The following is a 17,470-nucleotide window of genomic DNA, read 5'->3' as shown; positions in this document are numbered from 1 at the left end:
CCGGGCTTGCTCGGGAGGGCCGGGGCGGGGCGATTGGAGCCCGAGTGTGTGGAGGGGCGGGGCGAGTGGGGGAGGGGCGGGGGGGCGGTGGCAGGGGAGCGTCGCTCTGGGAGCGGAGGACTAGGAGGAGGAGGAGGAAGGAGGTGAGCGGGGATGGTGGAGTCCGGGCTCCAGCCTGGGGCGGGAGAGGCGGAGGGCGCCTTTGGGTCGGTCCTGCCGCCCTCCTGCCTGTCGGGCAGCCGGGCGGGCCGTCGGTAGGGGGAGGCCCCACACGTCCTGACAGGCGCGAGCCTCGGGGCCGGGCGCGGCCTGAGGGGTCGGGGCCCTGGGAGGCGCCCGGCCGCTTTCCGGGGTGCTCCGGCCCGGGGCCCCGGGTCCTGGGAGCCGCTGCTCGTACGGGGCCAGCGCGCGGGGCGCCGAGAGCAGCCGGCCGCCCCTGACAGCGCCGGGCCGGGCCTACTGCGGAGAGGGCGGCCGGGACAGCCCCGGAGCTCGGGCGCGGGCCCGGGGCGGACGGTCAGTCGCGCTCGAGCTGCTCTGGGCTCTGGGCGCCACCCGGCGGGAGCTTTGGCCGGCGGGGGTCGTGGGGACGGCTGGGGCGGGCTGGCGCCGGCCGGGCGCGGCGGCGGGGCGGCGGGGCGGCGGGGCTGTGGGGTGGGGTCTCCGCCTCCTCCCCGAAGCCCTGGGCGCTGGGCGGTCTCCTTCCCACAGACCCTGCGTGCCGAGTGGTGAATTGGCTTTGGGTGTGTTGCCGGGTGAAAGGAGTTGTGGCCGCCGAGACCGCCCTGTTCAACATGCCTGATGGCAATCTCCGTGCTGCCTTTGAGGGCTGGAGGAAAAGTAGTGTAACTCCCCGCCCCCAGCTCGGAACGCCGGAGGCTGCAGGGCAAAACGATTTTCCCCCAGCCCCTCGGTATCCATTGTTTTGTACCATCCCCTCCCCCATGCCTAGGTAGGAGAATAAGGACTCCGAAGCAGTCATTCGCCCGCCTCTCCCCCTTTCTCTCCCCCCTCCCCTCTCTTTCCCCGTTCCCTTTCAGAGGGTTTGTGTTAACTGTGCAAGTAGGGCTTTACAAACAGGTGGAATGCTTGTCTATTCGGGAATTGGAAAGAAGATGCTTTGGGGCTGTGTTTTCCATCTCATCTCACCTTTACACTTGCAGATTAGATTTTCTTTCTGTTGGTTTGTATAAAAGGGGAAACTATTTTGCGACCTAGACCATAATATTCTTGAGGATTGTAGGAATGCTGAAGTAAAAATTAGGTTGCAGATGTGGATTGTGTGCTACACTGGTCTCCAGCATGATGATTAGTTTCTTAAGCTTACACCTGTATAATCTTGTACACTCTTCATAGATGTCAGAAGTTCCAGCATCCTCTCAGGGATAGCCGAATCAAAAACTTTGGGTTGCTGTGTTTCAGAATCCTAGGGTATACTTGTGCAACCAAGTGTTTTTGTGTTTTAGTCGTCAGCATTGACAAAGACTTTTAAGACCCAGATTTATTAGTGTACTCCTAGTCCTCACTGTCACCCCTCCTTGGCAGGGCCTTTTTAACTGTTTTTTGCTATGTATTTGAAGAAATTTAGAGATTTGTAAGTCTACAAAATAAATTACAAATATTTTAATTTATCAAAAGTTTTTCATATGAGTTAAAGATTTTAGATAAATACTTAAATATTTAATCATTTTCCACACATGGAGCTTTGGCTGAGTGCTTAAAAAGTATTTAAGTGTAAAGTCTTTTAAACTTTTTAAGACAAAGTATTTTTATGTTAGTTTGAGTATGCATTTGCAAAGTAAAATAGACAAAAGAAGGGTTTTGTCTAAGGTTTGTACCTTTCAAAGGATTAAACATAACAGAAAGCTAACATGAAATCACACTCTTGAAATCTCAGTTTGGAGTTATGGTCTTGGCCTCACTTTAAGAGTACATTTTTCCCAAGGTGCTTGTTCAGTTCTGAAGAAACCATATTTGTCTCTGTTGGCATTTGTTTTATGATATGTCATTGTTTTTCTCTTATTATTCAGAAGTTAGTATGGATTGAAAAGTAGTTTAAAGAGATGTATTAATATTTTGAACCTGGATTACTTTTTAGTTTTTTTTTTTTTTTTTTAAGATGTCATAATCAGAAAGTAGATCAGAGCTGTTTTTGGTAATTGTAGCAAGTACAGATACTAAATCATCATGTGAATGACAAACCAGTCATACATTTGAAGCACTTTATGTTTAAGTAGGAACACAAACATTATTATTTTTGCTACGCTTGCAGAAATTCTTTTAAAATATTATCACATTGGGCCGAGGATGTAGCTCAGTGGTAAAGTATTTGCCCTGTGTTTGATTTTTTTAGCCCTATAATAAATAAGTAAAAAATAAATAATGAATAAATAGCTGTACCTTATGTGACTTGGGACAGGACATGATGGCTCTCCCTGTCCCAGGTATAAACTAGAAGTGTTCTATATGAAATAATCTCATGATGGCTTCTGAACAGTTGCTGAGATATAAATGTATTTATTTTATATGTATGAGCTTTGCTTGCATGTGTCTGTAGCACATGCATACTTGGCAGAGGCCAGAGGACTTAGATCCCCTGGAACTGGAGTTAGAGAAGGTTGTGGGTGGCCATGTGAGTGCTGGGAATCAAACCTGGGTCCTCTGGACGAGCAGCCAGTGTTCTTAACTGCTGAGCCATCTCTCCAGCCCTAGATGTATATTTTTTTGTCTTTGATTACCCATATCAATTGTGAATAAAATTGGGATGTTTTGTGCAAGTAGCCGAATTTCAGTCATACTTGTTTTTAAAATATGCTGAATTATCAATATTTCTTACATATTATAATATTTCTGAAAGGCTAGTGTTTTTTAAAAGGTAATCCACATATAAAAAGTGGTGGCATTTTAGAACAAAACAAAAACTAGACCTCAGATGTGTAGATGTAAGGGTATGAGTATTTAGGGGGTGAAGATGAAATGAAAGAATGTCTTTGAGGTTCAGTTGCTCTGCCCTTCATGTGTCTTTCATGTATGAAGAGGCATAAAAATCTTTAACTAAAACGTAATTCAAACCAAAATGACAATCAAAAATAGGTTACCTCAGTGAGTTCTGAGGTCTGTAGCTTAGACTTGGTGTAAGACTTCTTGTTTACAAAACTATCTAAATTATTAAGGGAGTTTAGATATTATATTAGGAAGTGTCAGTGTTTATGTTTATTAGACTCTTAGTGAATGGGTAAATGTCTTTTTGTAAATGAATTGACATTGGCTTTGTAATTTAGCCGTAGAATGATATGTAAAATAATACTTGAAATGAATCATGTAAATAAGGTTGGTAGATAATTTATTTCTTGTTAGACTTACCATATTTCATGAATTATGTATTTTGTATTATACATTTTATAATTTATGGCTAATGAACTAAAGCATGAACTATCTGCTAATTTTACATTTTTTAACTACTTAGTCTTTTTTTTTTTTTTTTTTTTGGTTTTTTCGAGACAGGGTTTCTTTCTCTGTGTAGCTTTGTGCCTTTCCTGGAACTCGCTTTGTAGACCAGGCTGGCCTTGAACTCACAGAGATCCGCCTGGCTCTGCCTCCTAATTGCTGGGATTAAAGGTGTGCGCCACCACCACCTGGCAACTACTTAGTCTTCATATGCATGCTACACCAAATCAAAGCTGTGCCTGGTAGATCTTTTTAGAAATATTTTCTTTTAATGAAGTAAACCTCCAATATTCTTATCTACTTGTCTAATCTTGACTTTTACAGTTTGAAGTTTCATAAATTACAAGGTACTTGTAATGTGCTTGAACTTGGCATGTTGCAGAGTATCTGAAATGTGCTTGTTAATCAGTACAGGAAGGAGAAAACATTTGTTAAATCTGAAAAAAAAATTGTGTTTTAAAATAGGTACCTGTTTAAGGTAAAATAGTTTTTATTTGATGTATTCTCCTTGTCCTCAGCTTTTTAGCAAAGCATTGTTAGTTCAGTGAAACAGTTGGAACACATAAAAAGAATATTATAATTATAAAGCACTTTTAAGCTTTTGAGATGGTAACATGTGTTTCTTGAGTAAGTATGTAGTTTTCACTGTCAGGATTGAAAGAAAGCCAACTAGATTTCATACTACCTCATTACAACTTAGGAAGGTCAGAAATGATAACAAAAGGTAGTGCATTCTGTACAAGGATTCTTTTGTAGGGAAGAATGAACATACTGCTTGTATCTATACTATTAAAGGCTATTTTTAAAAAGTATGAAATCAGCCCATTAAATATACCTGAGAGGTTTTTATGAATTGTTTTTGTGATATCTTTATAGCACTATGAATTTATAGTGGTTCAGTATGTTATTTATTCTATTTAGGAGTCCTACCATTTTAATTATATGATTTTATAGCTGATAAACCTTTTCTTTGGGGGCTGGGGAGATGGCTCAGTGGGTATAATACTTGCTGTGCAAGTGTGCAGACCTGAGCTTGGATCCCCAGCATGGACTTGTGTCACCCCAGCACTAGGGGAGGCTGTGACTGGCAGGTCCTGGCGGCTTGCCTCCATATAGTGAAGTGGTGAGCTCTAGATGTGCTAAGAGAACCTTAAAACAAGTGTGAGAATGAAAGAGGAAAAAGAGGAAGACACCTTATGCTGACTTGTATGTTCACACATATGTACACCAGTGCGCACACATGCCAAAAAGATCTTTAATTTTTCCTTCCTCTCCCCACTCCCACCTTTATGAGACACAGTCTTACTTACATAGCCCAAGGGAGCCTCAAACCCTTAAACACCAGACTGCTCTGCAACTCAAGCCTCCTGCTTCGGTGTCCTGAGTGCTGGGATTGAATGGAGAGTGCTGCCATGCCTTGTTCTTTTGATTTTCCCCCCCAATATCCTAGAGATAATGAGTAAATGGCTTGTCCTGATACAGGTAATTTTTAGAATTTGAAATTAATTTTATCAATTAATATTTCAGGTTTTCTTGTTTTGTAGTTCTTATATTGTCCGCTGTGCCTTCAAGCCTTTCTTAGTAGTGCAGTCTTTTTACTTTTCTCTTACGCTAGGTAGTTCTTAATAGTTACAATTTGCGTATGTCATACTTGTCTTAGGTGCTGAGAATGCAGAGGTAATACCCCTTGTTTGCCACTTCCATTAAATAGTTTGTTTAATGAATTGGACAAGTCACACTTACACAGTGTGACAAGTGCTGTAACAGCTGTATCGTGACAAACTCAGATGTGTTAAGACTGAGACTGCTTGTATAACTGGCAGAGCTCACTGGAGGATGTGCTCTATGTGTGGTAGTTGAAGGGTAGAGAAAAAAGACAAGAGTTAGACCTTAGGTTCATTTTGAAAATTATGAGGACTAGCTATTTGGATTCCAGTAATATTTTCTGAAAACCTTTAAAATTTTATTTGAAGTGTGTATGTGTACAGACAAATGAATGTTACAGTGAACGTATGAAGGTCAGAGGACTACTTGCCAGAGTTGGTCCTGCCTTTCACCATGTGGGTCCCTGGGTGTAACTCAGGCTCTGTGGCCACCTGCTTAACCCACTGAACCACTCCCTGGTATGCCATCCAGTATTCTAAGCCCTACTGTAGATTTTCATTATAGTTTATATTTTTAGTGGTTATTCCTTGTGTACCTAATTCAGTTTGGGCCTTGAACTATAGATCTGTATTAATGTTAAGGGGTATTGAGATTATTGCTTAAAACTTTTACCTAAGTGAATTTTTGATTAATATTTTAATGAAATACAAAGAGGATGATGAGCTTAGTTTGTGATAATTGTGGGGCTTATTGATGATGTATTTCAAATTTATATTTAAGTCTTCTTTTAGGCGATACATAAAGAATGATATTTATTTAGAACACAGTTAATTTTTTTATATAAACATATTCCTTCTGAGTATAATAAACACTTACTTTTATACTTACTTGTCAGTGCTCATTCTTTACATGATTCTGACTCTGTAGTCAGCAGTTAGACCCTGACGGAAAGCTTTGTGTGCTTTCATTGTTTGTGCTTGAGGACAGAGTAACTTTCTGTTGTTGTTTGAGAAAGGATCTTGTTAGGTACCATAGGCTGCCCTGGAGTCAGCCATCTTCTCCAATCCCAAGTGCTGGGATTATGGGCCTGTGATACCACATTTAGACATTAAATAATTTTTTATCCAGTATTATTTAATATTTCTTGAAGGGTATAGTGAGACAGAAATTCGAGATATTCTTCTTTGTTTTTGATTTTCATATTTCACAGTTACCTTAAAATGTTGTATATAACATCCCATGTATCTCAAAGTTATTAGGAAACTAACAATTTCTGATACTGTCTGCTTTGGTACTACCCATATATATCTCTTTTCGGACTGAACATCAGGCCTCAGTTTGATATCATGTCATTTGAGAGACTTTTGACCTCTAGTTTTAAAGAATCTATATTTTCTCTTTTGTAACATCCATCATTTTGTAATGATTTGTTTAATGTCTTTTTGCTGAAACATGAAATTTACATTGAGCATTGGCTGCTTGTCTTTATTGTTTCTTTAATGTATTAACACAGTGTTTTGACCTTGTAGAGTCTTAGTAGAAAATTACTTTTAAAGTTATTAATAATATGGAGCCCCAGACAAACTGAATAGGCTATTAAAAAGGACAAAGAGATAGGAACACATTCTTGTTCTCAAATACACATTTTTTCAAATCCTTATAACCTCAGATCTTAATTTAGACCTTTTTTTTAAACTCTTAAAATATGCAATTAAAATAATTACAGAATGGTAAAAAGGCTGAAATTACTCTTATAGGCTGTAAGAGAGTTAACAGTAAGAGCCTGGGAAACTATTTGAAAAGAGTTGAGAGCTGGGTGTGGTGACTGTAATCTCAACAATTGATTGTCCTGAGTTCCAGACCAATGTGTGCTGTAGAGACCCTGTCTCAAAACAAACAGAAAGGGCAAATGGAAGACATTTTTTTTTTAAAAAAAGATAGTATTTTATTTATAGCACCTTAATTTGTAAGCATGTGGAACCTTTCCAGATGTCATTTGTCTTATAAATAGAATAATCCAGGGATAATCTAGTATCATAAAGAAGTCAACTGGTATAATTGTTAAAGATTAAAAAAAAAATGTGTATTTCAGAAAGATCTCCAATCTGAATGATAAGATTTAGAGCTTTTAGCATTAAGCTTTTGTTACTGGAAAATTTTGCCCAATGAGGTGAAATATAACAGATCTCAATGAGTATTTAGTGGACAAAGTCAATGGAAACAAAGTATTATCTGTGAAAGTATTGAAATAGTACAGTAACCCATTACTACCTTAAATTTTTCTAATGTGGAATTTTGTATGTAACCTCTAGTTTTTTTTGGGTTAGCTGTGCAATATGTGACATTTTGTAGCATGTTTTTCTTGATTATGTTGTTTGAAAATGTAGCCTGCTACAGTGACATGACAAAATGGCCAAAGTGTTATAGTTTTTATTGTTTACTGGAAGTAAGCTTTATTTCTCTTGTCATCTTTCAGTCATCTGCATTGGGAAATGTAGGTTCAAGATTAGTTATTTCTTTACTAGAATTTAGTGTTGTATAAGGGATTGGATGACATGGAGGCAAGTGTATTTAATTGTGAAGCTTTAGTTTGTATATATTTGGGATAGAGGGTTGGACATTTAACTCAGAGCCTTTATTTCTAGTTTAAATATTGCATTTATATCTTAATATTAAGATATCTTGAATTCTGTGACTATATATGGGTATGTAGAAGAAAAGTTACTTTTTGTTGTTAAAACAAAAACTGGCTTATCTCCATGTGTTAATCATAGTTCTGAATTCATAGAAGTGAGATCCTTATATACTAGGAAGCTTAAAATAGTAAATTTTATGATTTAATCTTGAAGACGTTTATTTTTGTGCTTTGGAAGTAGTGTTCTGGAATTCTTAATACTAGAAATATGGCCTCGATTCAGAACACCCACCAAGCAATGGTGGGAAATTGGCATACTAAATGGCTTGTAGTGCTGCAGTATTTTGAAGTTTTCATCTTCTTGTTATATAATAGCTTATTGTAGTACATGCAGAACATGGGTTAAGAACAAAGTATATGATAGTACAAAGACTATTTAAGACTAGCAGATTTTGTTTTGAGCACTAAAGACCTAAACATAATCAGATAGGATGATCCATGAAAGTTTGCCATAAATTGAATGGTAGATGTTTTATGCATGAAGTATAAAAGTTATTTTGAAGCTTGAGAAATAAAATTACTTTTTAAAAACAGAGTCCCTATTTTCAGAACAGCTTTACGGTTTTTTGCTAAGCCAGGTGATGTGGACTGTGCCTATAGTGCCCAGCACTTGGAAGGTGAAGATAGGAGGACTGAAGGTTCATTGCTATCTTTGGTGTCATAGTGATAGTAAGTTCAAGGCCAGCTCTGTCTCAATTTTTTTTCTTTTCTTTTTTAAACCAGGGTAAGTTTGGTAACTACAGTGCCAATATTTCCACAATGCTGTGTATAGTACTTAAAAAATTTAGTGAATAATTTTCATCTGCTTTTATTAAAAATATTATATGTGACTTAAGCCTGTGAGTGTGCATTCCTGTGCAGAGTTGAGGTTGACGTCAGGTGTTTTTTTTCTTCTCACTCTCTACCTAGTATTTTGAGATATAGTCTCTCACTAAGATGTGGAGCTCACCAGCTCAACTATTCTGGCAGACCAGTAGCTCCATGCCTTGCCTATATCTGCTTCCCCAGTGCTGGGATAACAGACATACCCCCCCTCCATGCTGACTTTTTACTTGAGTGTGGCAGATTTCATTTGAGATCCTCATGCATGCAAAACAAGCATTTAATCCACTGAGGCATCCCTCTCCCCTACGATCTAACCAAAACCCACTTATTCCCAAAGGCTCCATCCCTAATGATGATCACAATGGGCTAAGCATAAGCCATAGTAGCAGGGAGTTCAGTTCATAGCAGGGAGGGTTACATTTAGAAGGTTGCATATCCAATTGGAAATTGTATGGTTTGGTTTAATGTGTTAATTTATAAAAATAGTATAATATCTGCTGCCTTTCAGTATTTTGAGTATCATTTGATGAGAGAAATTCCTTTTACCCTTAAATTAGTCACGGCTGTTTGATGTTTCTTTTGATCTTATATGGGTGGTTTTGCTTTGAAATGTTTGGAAATGCACAGATACTTTTCAAATCCAAAAGATGTCATGTATGTTATATTAACCATTGGGCTGGAGTGTTAGCTCAGCAGTTAAGAGCACTGACTGCTCTTGCGGAGGACTGGTTTGGTTCCCAGCTCCCACATGAGAGCTCACAGCCATCTTTAACTTCAGTTCCAAGGGATCCTACACCCTCTTCTGACCTCTGTGGGCACCAGGCATGTACATAATGCATATACATATGAAAAAACACTCATGTACATGAATTTAATAAAAAGTTATATTAAATCCATACTGTTAGAATAGTAGGCAGGTAATATAGTTGAACATGCAGATCTTTTAAAGTATCAAAAATGGACTACCTAAATGATGGAAAGGCCATTTGTTTTATAATCATGGCACATTACTAATAAGTTTTATCCTTTGAAGACCATATAATCTCAACTTGCTGTTTATTTTACGTAATTTTTTTTTTGACTTTACAGAGTAGTAAGAAGTATTTATGCAGTCATTGACTGTGAAGGACTGTGGGTTTATGCATATAGAAATGAAGCATTAAATGTAATTTAATAGCTTAAAAGTACCAAAAATAATCTATTGGGTATTATAGTGATCTTAGCATATGTAAGAAAGTAGTAATTACATTTTATTTCTCTTGTTTTATACTCATCTATCCTCTGGGTTCTTGGCTGGACTATGAATTAAATTGACATAGATTAACAAGAGAAAAACTGAATTTAATTACACATTAAAACAGGAGTCTTACAAAATATGAGATTCAAAGACAGACCAGATGATTAAAGACAATATAGCATCTTTATAGAAGGAATAGATGTAGAATAAAGAAATGGATAGAAGTGTGGGCTTCTCGGGGTGGTAGGGGTTTATGTTATAGGTATGTGACTGGAGGGATTGTATATCAATAAAGACAGCCTTGTGATGTATGTAAAGCCAGATAATAGTTATATTAGAAAGGGCTTGGGCTTATAGCTCAGTGTTAAAAAGCTTTGCCTATCATGTACAAGGCCATTAGTTCAGCAGTCCAAACACGAGCATCTCTCTTCCTGATTCTGATAACATGTCAGTCATAGAATAATCTGATGAAAATATGCCAATGGAAATACATTTGGATGGCGAACACTGGTCTCCAAAAAGTCATGTTTGGGTGATATACTTTGAGCCCCAATGATAGCCAATTTTTTAAATTTACTACCTGTTCACACAGGGAGATTCTGGGAATACTTAGGATGTATAGGACCAGTTTGGAGATTTTGGCGAGAAAGACAGTTTAAGGAATATTTATAAGTAAATTTTTAGCTCTGTAGTATTCCTGTGGTATAAAAGCTTTTCAGATAATGCTTGATTACAGTATCTGATGTTGAGATTCTGCTGGAGCAGTTTACAGTTAATACACATGTTAAATTAAAGTTGTACAAGAGAGTTATGGTCCCAGTTAAGGTTTGTGTTGTGGGTTGCTAAATAGGAATTTGCAGCTCTTTGTTTTAAATTTGATAATCTGGAATCTAAGTTATATATAAAGTAATATAAGTTACCTTGGAAAACTTTCACTTATAACAATATAAAATAAATCAATCCTGTCTCCACATCTGCCAAACTATTAGTATTTTATCTTACTTTCTTATCAAGGAATGGGGGAAAAGTAATAATTTTGAAGGTATTATATATATGAATTCTTGACATTCTAATTAATATGGACACAGAAAAATTTTTCATGGGCAGAAATTCCTTTAAAACTAATCCTACCTCAGACTCACTTAACTGTGTAAGGTTGCACTCCTTCAGTTCTCTTGAAAACAACAGTGCTTATTTAAGCATATTAATATCACATATTTTCTTGTTCTTTGGACTACTACTTTGTCCTTCTGACTTGGAAGAGTCTCTTTTTAAAGTCTTTACCTTGAAAAATAGTTTTATGTCATTTGGGAGCAGGAATTATTTATTTTTATCCTTAAATCATTTGAAAGAATAAAGAACTTTTCAGAACTTTATAAACAGTAACAAAAAAATTCCACCTGTAGTCTTGCCATCTTTTAGGTATTTATATAAAAATCTGAGTAAAGGAGAGTTGATTGTTTTAAGTAGCCTATACACATATATGAGATAAGGGTTTGTGTAGCTTGAGTTTTCCTGCCTGGCCCATAGTCAGGACAAATCTCTCTCACCTGCCAGTCCCATAGCCGCTCAGACCTGACCAAGTAAACACAGAGACTTATATTGGTTACAAACTGTATGGCCGTGGAAGGCTTCTTGCTAACTTTTCTTACAGCTTAAATTAATACATTTCTATTAATCTATACCTTGCCACGTGGCTCGTGGCTTACCAGCATCTTCACATGCTGTTTGTCATCGTGGCGGCTGGCAGTGTCTCTCTCTCAGCCTTCCACTTCCCAGCTTTATTCTCCTCCTTGTCCCGCCTATACTTCCTGCCTGGCCACTGGCCAATTAGTGACTTATTTATTGACCAATCAGCAACACACTTGACATACAGACCATCCCACAGCAGGTTTGTTATATTTTTTTAAACATGTCTAGCAAATGTTTATGATTTATGCTTATTTATGCTAAATACATTTCTAATATCTTGTGTTATGAAGCACTTCATGTAAAAATTGCTTCTTCATGTAAGGAATTAGATGCCCAGCATGGTGTATAAAACTTAGAAAAGTCAGGTATGGTGGTGCACACCTGTGGTAACACATCTGTAATCCTGACACTTTAGAGACTGAGGCAGCAGGATCAGGAGGTAAATGCCTGCCTGGGTTGCATAGTAAATTCCAAGTTATCCTGGAATATATGGAAGGCCCTGTCCTAAAAGACCAAAGCAAAACAATAAAATACCAAAGCATAAGTTGAACATTTATTAATTATTATTATTCAGTAAATACAACTACTGAAATACTATTCTAACTCCTGGGCTATAACTGAAAAAAGATAGGTTGGTTCCTATTTACTCATTGTTTTAAATGGAAGAACCTTACCTGAGAAGTATGCTACAGGGTGTTAAGTGCTCTGACAGTGTATTTTTTTTTATTATTATTTTTAGCTTTTGAAACAGGGTCTCACTGTGTATATAGTCCTGGCTGTCCTGAAACTTACTGTGTAGACCAAGCTGGCCTTGAACTCAACAGAGATCTGCCTGCTTCTGCTTCCCAAGTTCTGGAATTAAAGGCGTAGGCCACTAAATCTGTTTGACAGTGTTTTTTTTTGTTTGTTTGTTTTTTGTTTTTTCCAGTGGGAGGACAGAAGAGATGCTATGCAGAAAGGCTTTTCAATAAGAAGGGATTCCTGGGAGTATGCTTAGTGAAGAACTGTATATCTGTATTTGTAACAGAAGAAATAACTTGTGCAAAGTACTAGTTACAAGAAATGGTAGGCCCTGATGTGATTGTGAAAAAAGTTCATGTGACCAGAGTGTAAACTGGAAAGTACTAGTGTTGTGGCAAAAGTAAACAGGGGCCAGATCTTAAAAAGATTGCAAATTACTGTTAAGTTTTTCAGGATTTATCTTGAGGGTTACTTCTAAGTGTTTTAGTTTTGACAGTAACCTATTAGGTTTGATTGTTTGAAAGATCACTCTAATTACAGTGATTATGTTAAGAACAGAATGGAGGTGGATATGGTAAGGCAAGCAAGAAAGCCCTAGAGAGAACTGCTTATACCTGATTGTGAGTAGGATCCGAGTCTACCTTGTTGATAGTGGCATTGGGAATACAGAGAGGCTGTCAGGAAAAGTTTTTGGAGAAGAAATTAATAGAATTTGGTAATAACAGAGATGTAGGAGGTAAGGGTTGATTTCAGCATAAATGATCTCTCTCAGGAAGACCTTCCTGATCCCTCTACTTTGAGGCCTGCGTTCACTGTCTTCTCTTTATGCTTACCAACACATTTTTGCATTGCTTTACTTGCTTATCTGTAAGTGTATAGCAAGTATTGTGCATTGAACATAACCACAATGTGTGAAGAATAATGTAATAAACATTGACTGAATGAAGATATACTTGTTAATTATATTTTTAAGGTTCATAATTGCATAAAATTGTCTTTTCGCTAATGTCCCAAAACATGTTTGTCCACTTATAAGTTGGATCATTTTATGACCTTTGAATACCACTTGTAGAAAGTGTGTAACTTTGACTCAATTTAATAAAGTTCCTATAGGCTTCATTATATGAACCTCTCTTCTATTATACAAGTCAGGCTTTCTTCCAAAGTTTTATTTGTTTTTCTTCTTTGTCAGTTTAAAAACCAACTTACCCAGCCAGTATTAGATTATTTTTGTTGTTGTTTACAAGTTGTAAAAGGAGTGTTGACCATTGTAATATATTTAACAAATGTTCAGCATAGAGATATAATTAAAAAATCACCCTTAATTGAAGGGTAACATCACTAACATTTGTTGGGTGTTTTCCTAGACTTTTAAAATTTCATACATATTTGTGAGTGGTTAAAAGAAAAATCCCAGATAAGAAGGCTTACAACATGCACACAAAATAGGGTATTAATATACTTCTCATGCAAAGGATCCTGTAACCAAGTAACCCAATATAAATGAAGCCCTTATGGTCTGTAGAGATGGCTCAGTAGTTGAGAGTACTTGTTGCTTTTCCAGAGGACCCAAATTCAATTCCTAGCACACATGTTAGGCAGCTCACAGCCACTATAGCTCCAGTTCCAGAGGATCTGATAACTTCTGCCTTCTGCAGGCACCCACACACTCATGGCACTCATGCAGACACAAAATTAAAACAAAAAAATTCTAAAAAGAAGTAAAGGGACCCTAACCTTCAGTTCTGACAGGAGATCAGGCATATCACATAAACACATGAACATAGCATAACAATGTATGATGTAGGTGGCCAAGACCACTCAGAGGATAGCTTCTTTTCAGTGTCAGTTGATTGTTGTTGCTGAGAAATATGGACCCAGTGAACCCCAAGTATTTTGATGTTTTTAATGAGAAGTAGGGATCTAGTTTTTTTAATGTAAAGCTCTCAGTGATTAAGCTGTAGTTATTTCAGAAAAATTAAAACTGTGTTATGTGTTAAACACAATGTAGCTATTAGACACATTTTCTCTGAACATTTTATAAAAGTAGGAGAATGGAAAGATTTGCTCATTATCAATATAGATTAACATAGTGCTTTATATCTGTCTAGTAGATTGATGATAAATAATCTGAAAGATTGGGAATATAAATTAATGGAGGCTCTTTGAAAGAAAACAGTACCTCTTATAGAAATTTTAAATGTATATTGGTTCTTAATTCAACTTTCAGCAATGTGCATTACAGAAATAATAGTTCTGATGAATGAAGGTTTATGGCCAGTGATGGCATTATCTGTCTTGGCAAAAATATTTTTTAATATAAATGAAGAAAGCAATTAGAATCAGCCTATATGGAGGTTGATACAGGAATAAATTGATGTAACCATACCACAAGTCATAGCAATAAGAAAAGATGATGTATAACTATATGGAAAGGGTCCAGAATTTACTGTATATATGAAATTCTCATGTATCATACATTTATACTGTGTATGATAACTAATGTCTATAAATATTCCAGTGGATTATACTGTGTTTTAGTGTCATTAAGTTTCCAACGTTTTGTTGTTTTATGCACATCACAACATATTAAATACTGAACTTTTCTAATTTGGAGAAATATATTTGTGTCTGAAAATTGGTATTTATATGACCTGTGAAATACAGAAATACACTTTTGTGTGTGGTGGTCAGAGAAAAACACCTAACAGCATTGTTTTCAGCAGCAGATTCCTTAAGGTTTCTAAAGGCAGCTTAGTAGTTTTTGTTAAGTCAACACATGGTTAATATACAATATTCAAAAGAAGAAATATAACATCTCTCGCTTACTCTGAAACTTCTGCTTAGTTTTGTTTTTTAAAGTCTAAATAAAAAATACTTTATGTATATGGGTGTTTTACATACATATATGTATGTGCACCATATGTATGCTGGGTACCCATGGAGGCCAGAGGAGGATATTAGATCCCCTGGAACTGAAGTTACAGGCAGTTGTGGGTCCTGGAAATTGAACTGAGTCTTTCGGGAGAGCAACAGGTACTCTTACCTACTGAGCTATCTCTTCAGCACCCATTTTATTTATTCTTTGATAATTTCATACATGACTACAAAGTATTTAGACCCCTCCCCTTCTCCTCCAAATCTTCCTGGACTCCCCTGACACCCCTTCCTAATTTCCTGTTTGTTTTTTTTTTTCAGCCTACTTAATTCAGTTAGTAATGCCCAAATGTGCATGGGCGTAGGGCAGCACCCACTGGAGCATGGGTGCTGAAGAAAATTGACTCTCTACCACAGCAGCCTTCAGCTGGCAATAGTCCCTCCAGTAAGGCTTAGGACTTACTGAACGTTTTCCCTGATGCCAGACTGTTGGCTGGTTAGATTTTTTTCTAAACAACTCTAGCTGCTGTAACTTCCTGAGTATAGCATCTTGTTAGGTCCAGAAAACAGTTTTATAGCAGTCCTCCCCAACATCTGGCACTTAAAATCTTTTGCCCCTTCATCTGCGGTGTTTCTGATCCTGTGGAGGAGGAGGAGGTGTGAGTTAGGGCAGAGCACTCTACAGCCACTTACTCTGTGCAGTTTGCCCAGCTGTGAGTCTGTATTCACTACTGTCTGCTTTGCAAAAAGCTTCTCTGGTGAGGGGTGAGAGTTGTACTAGTCTGGGTACAAGGATAAGTCTTTAGATGGTGGTTTAATACTATTGGCCCAGAGCAAAATAATAGTAGTAGGGCCTGTGGTCTCCCAAACCATGAGTTCTTGATCAGGTTTATAGTACCAGGTATGAGTTCCTTCCTGTACAGTGAGCCTTAAGCCCAATTTAAAAAAAAAAAAAATCGGTTGGTTACTCTGGTAGCATTCATGCCACTACTGCATCCATGGGTAAATCTTGCCGGGCTAGTTATTACTGTAGCACAGGATTCACAGCAGGGTATGACTTGGTGGCTTTCTCTCCCAGGAGCCCATTCTAGCACTGAGAAAACAGGGAGGAATCTTTCAGATCAGTTTGATTTCTCCATATTCTGTGATCAAAACATATGGTGTCTTACCATCAAGTTTTAGTGAGTAACCAAGAGCAATGGCAATAGCCTGTATTATTTTGGGAGTCTCTAGTACCCTCCCCCTGACTAATAACCCCACAGGGTATCCCACACTGGACACTAGACTTTTTGTTTACTAACCTATAGCTTCTGGAAAGGGCGCTTTCCCTGTGCAGCTCCAAGTAACCATATAAATATATAAGCCATATATATATATATATATATATATATATATATATATATATATTGCATTTCTCGGTGTGTGTGTGTGTGTGAGAGATGGCGCACATGTGATCTAGTCTGAGACTTAAGATGAACATATTAAACTTACCTGTATTATGGCATCCTCTTTTACAACTGATTGAGATCAGTTGTAACAAATATAAAGGTATAAAACAGTTCAGCATAAAGATGTAAGTATACATCAATCCTTTTATTGTACTTTTTGCTGATCATTCAACATTGCTAGGGATTGTAATGTTTACAGTGTATTTGGCAGTCACAACTTTTTCATAGTCTTGAGACCAGTACTCACAGCTTGTCTTTTTGCCTTAGCTGTTGCTTGGCTGAACTTTCAAAGTCAGTTCATAAGAACTGAGTTTTTTTTTTTTTTTTAATCCGAGACAGGGTTTCTCTGTGTAGGTTTGCACCTTTCCTGGAACTCAGTCTGTTGGTCTTGAACTCACAGAGGTCCACCTTGCTCTGCCTCCCGAGTGCTAGGATTAAAAGCGTGTGCCACCACCGCCCGGCCTACATATTTGCTATTTTTTACCTGTTGTTTTAATCCTGCACTATAGTTAGTCTGGATATAAATTCTTGGCGCACACTTTCTTCCTTGAAGAGTTTGTAGCTATCTTTTTTTTTTTTTTAAAATCACTAATTATTCTTTCTTTTCTGTGTTTATAAACTTTAAATATGTTTGAATTGTTTTTGCTCACTACAGTCTTGACAATATAGTAGGGATTTTCTCCAGTTTATTTTCTAAACACCAAGTAGGAATCTTACAGTTCAGTTTTGAATACTACATGGAGTTAGTGTCGGATCCCATAGGTTAAAAGGGCTCAGTGTCAAAAGACTGCCCTCACTGAAATCGCCTGTCTGGCTACACAGACTTCTAGCCAACTAGCTGTAAACTCTATTCTTAGGTAATGAATTCCCAAAAGGATTCATAGAACTTGGGAAATTGTATTT

The 17,470-nt window shown here is 37.6% G+C and overlaps 1 protein-coding gene across 3 annotated transcripts in view; it reads left to right on the top strand.

The window, feature by feature from the left end:
• Shoc2 (SHOC2 leucine rich repeat scaffold protein) overlaps positions 1-17,470 on the top strand; it is an 87,251-nt gene that overhangs the window by 649 nt on the left and 69,132 nt on the right. The window contains exon 1 of one of the 3 annotated variants that reach the window (XM_059256453.1): positions 74-143. The exons of 1 other annotated variant lie outside the window; for it this stretch is intronic. The gene's annotated coding sequence lies outside the window, so the exon portion shown is untranslated. Of the gene's footprint in view, positions 1-73; positions 144-17,470 lie in introns of those variants that run through there. One more of the 3 variants, XM_059256456.1, reaches the window with a different exon arrangement.

Source organism: Peromyscus eremicus, chromosome 1 (assembly GCF_949786415.1).
Source record: "Peromyscus eremicus chromosome 1, PerEre_H2_v1, whole genome shotgun sequence".
Classification (NCBI taxonomy): Eukaryota; Metazoa; Chordata; class Mammalia; order Rodentia; family Cricetidae; genus Peromyscus; species Peromyscus eremicus.
Note: the sequence above shows the minus strand (reverse complement) of the source record. Positions and strands in the feature narration are given on the sequence as shown.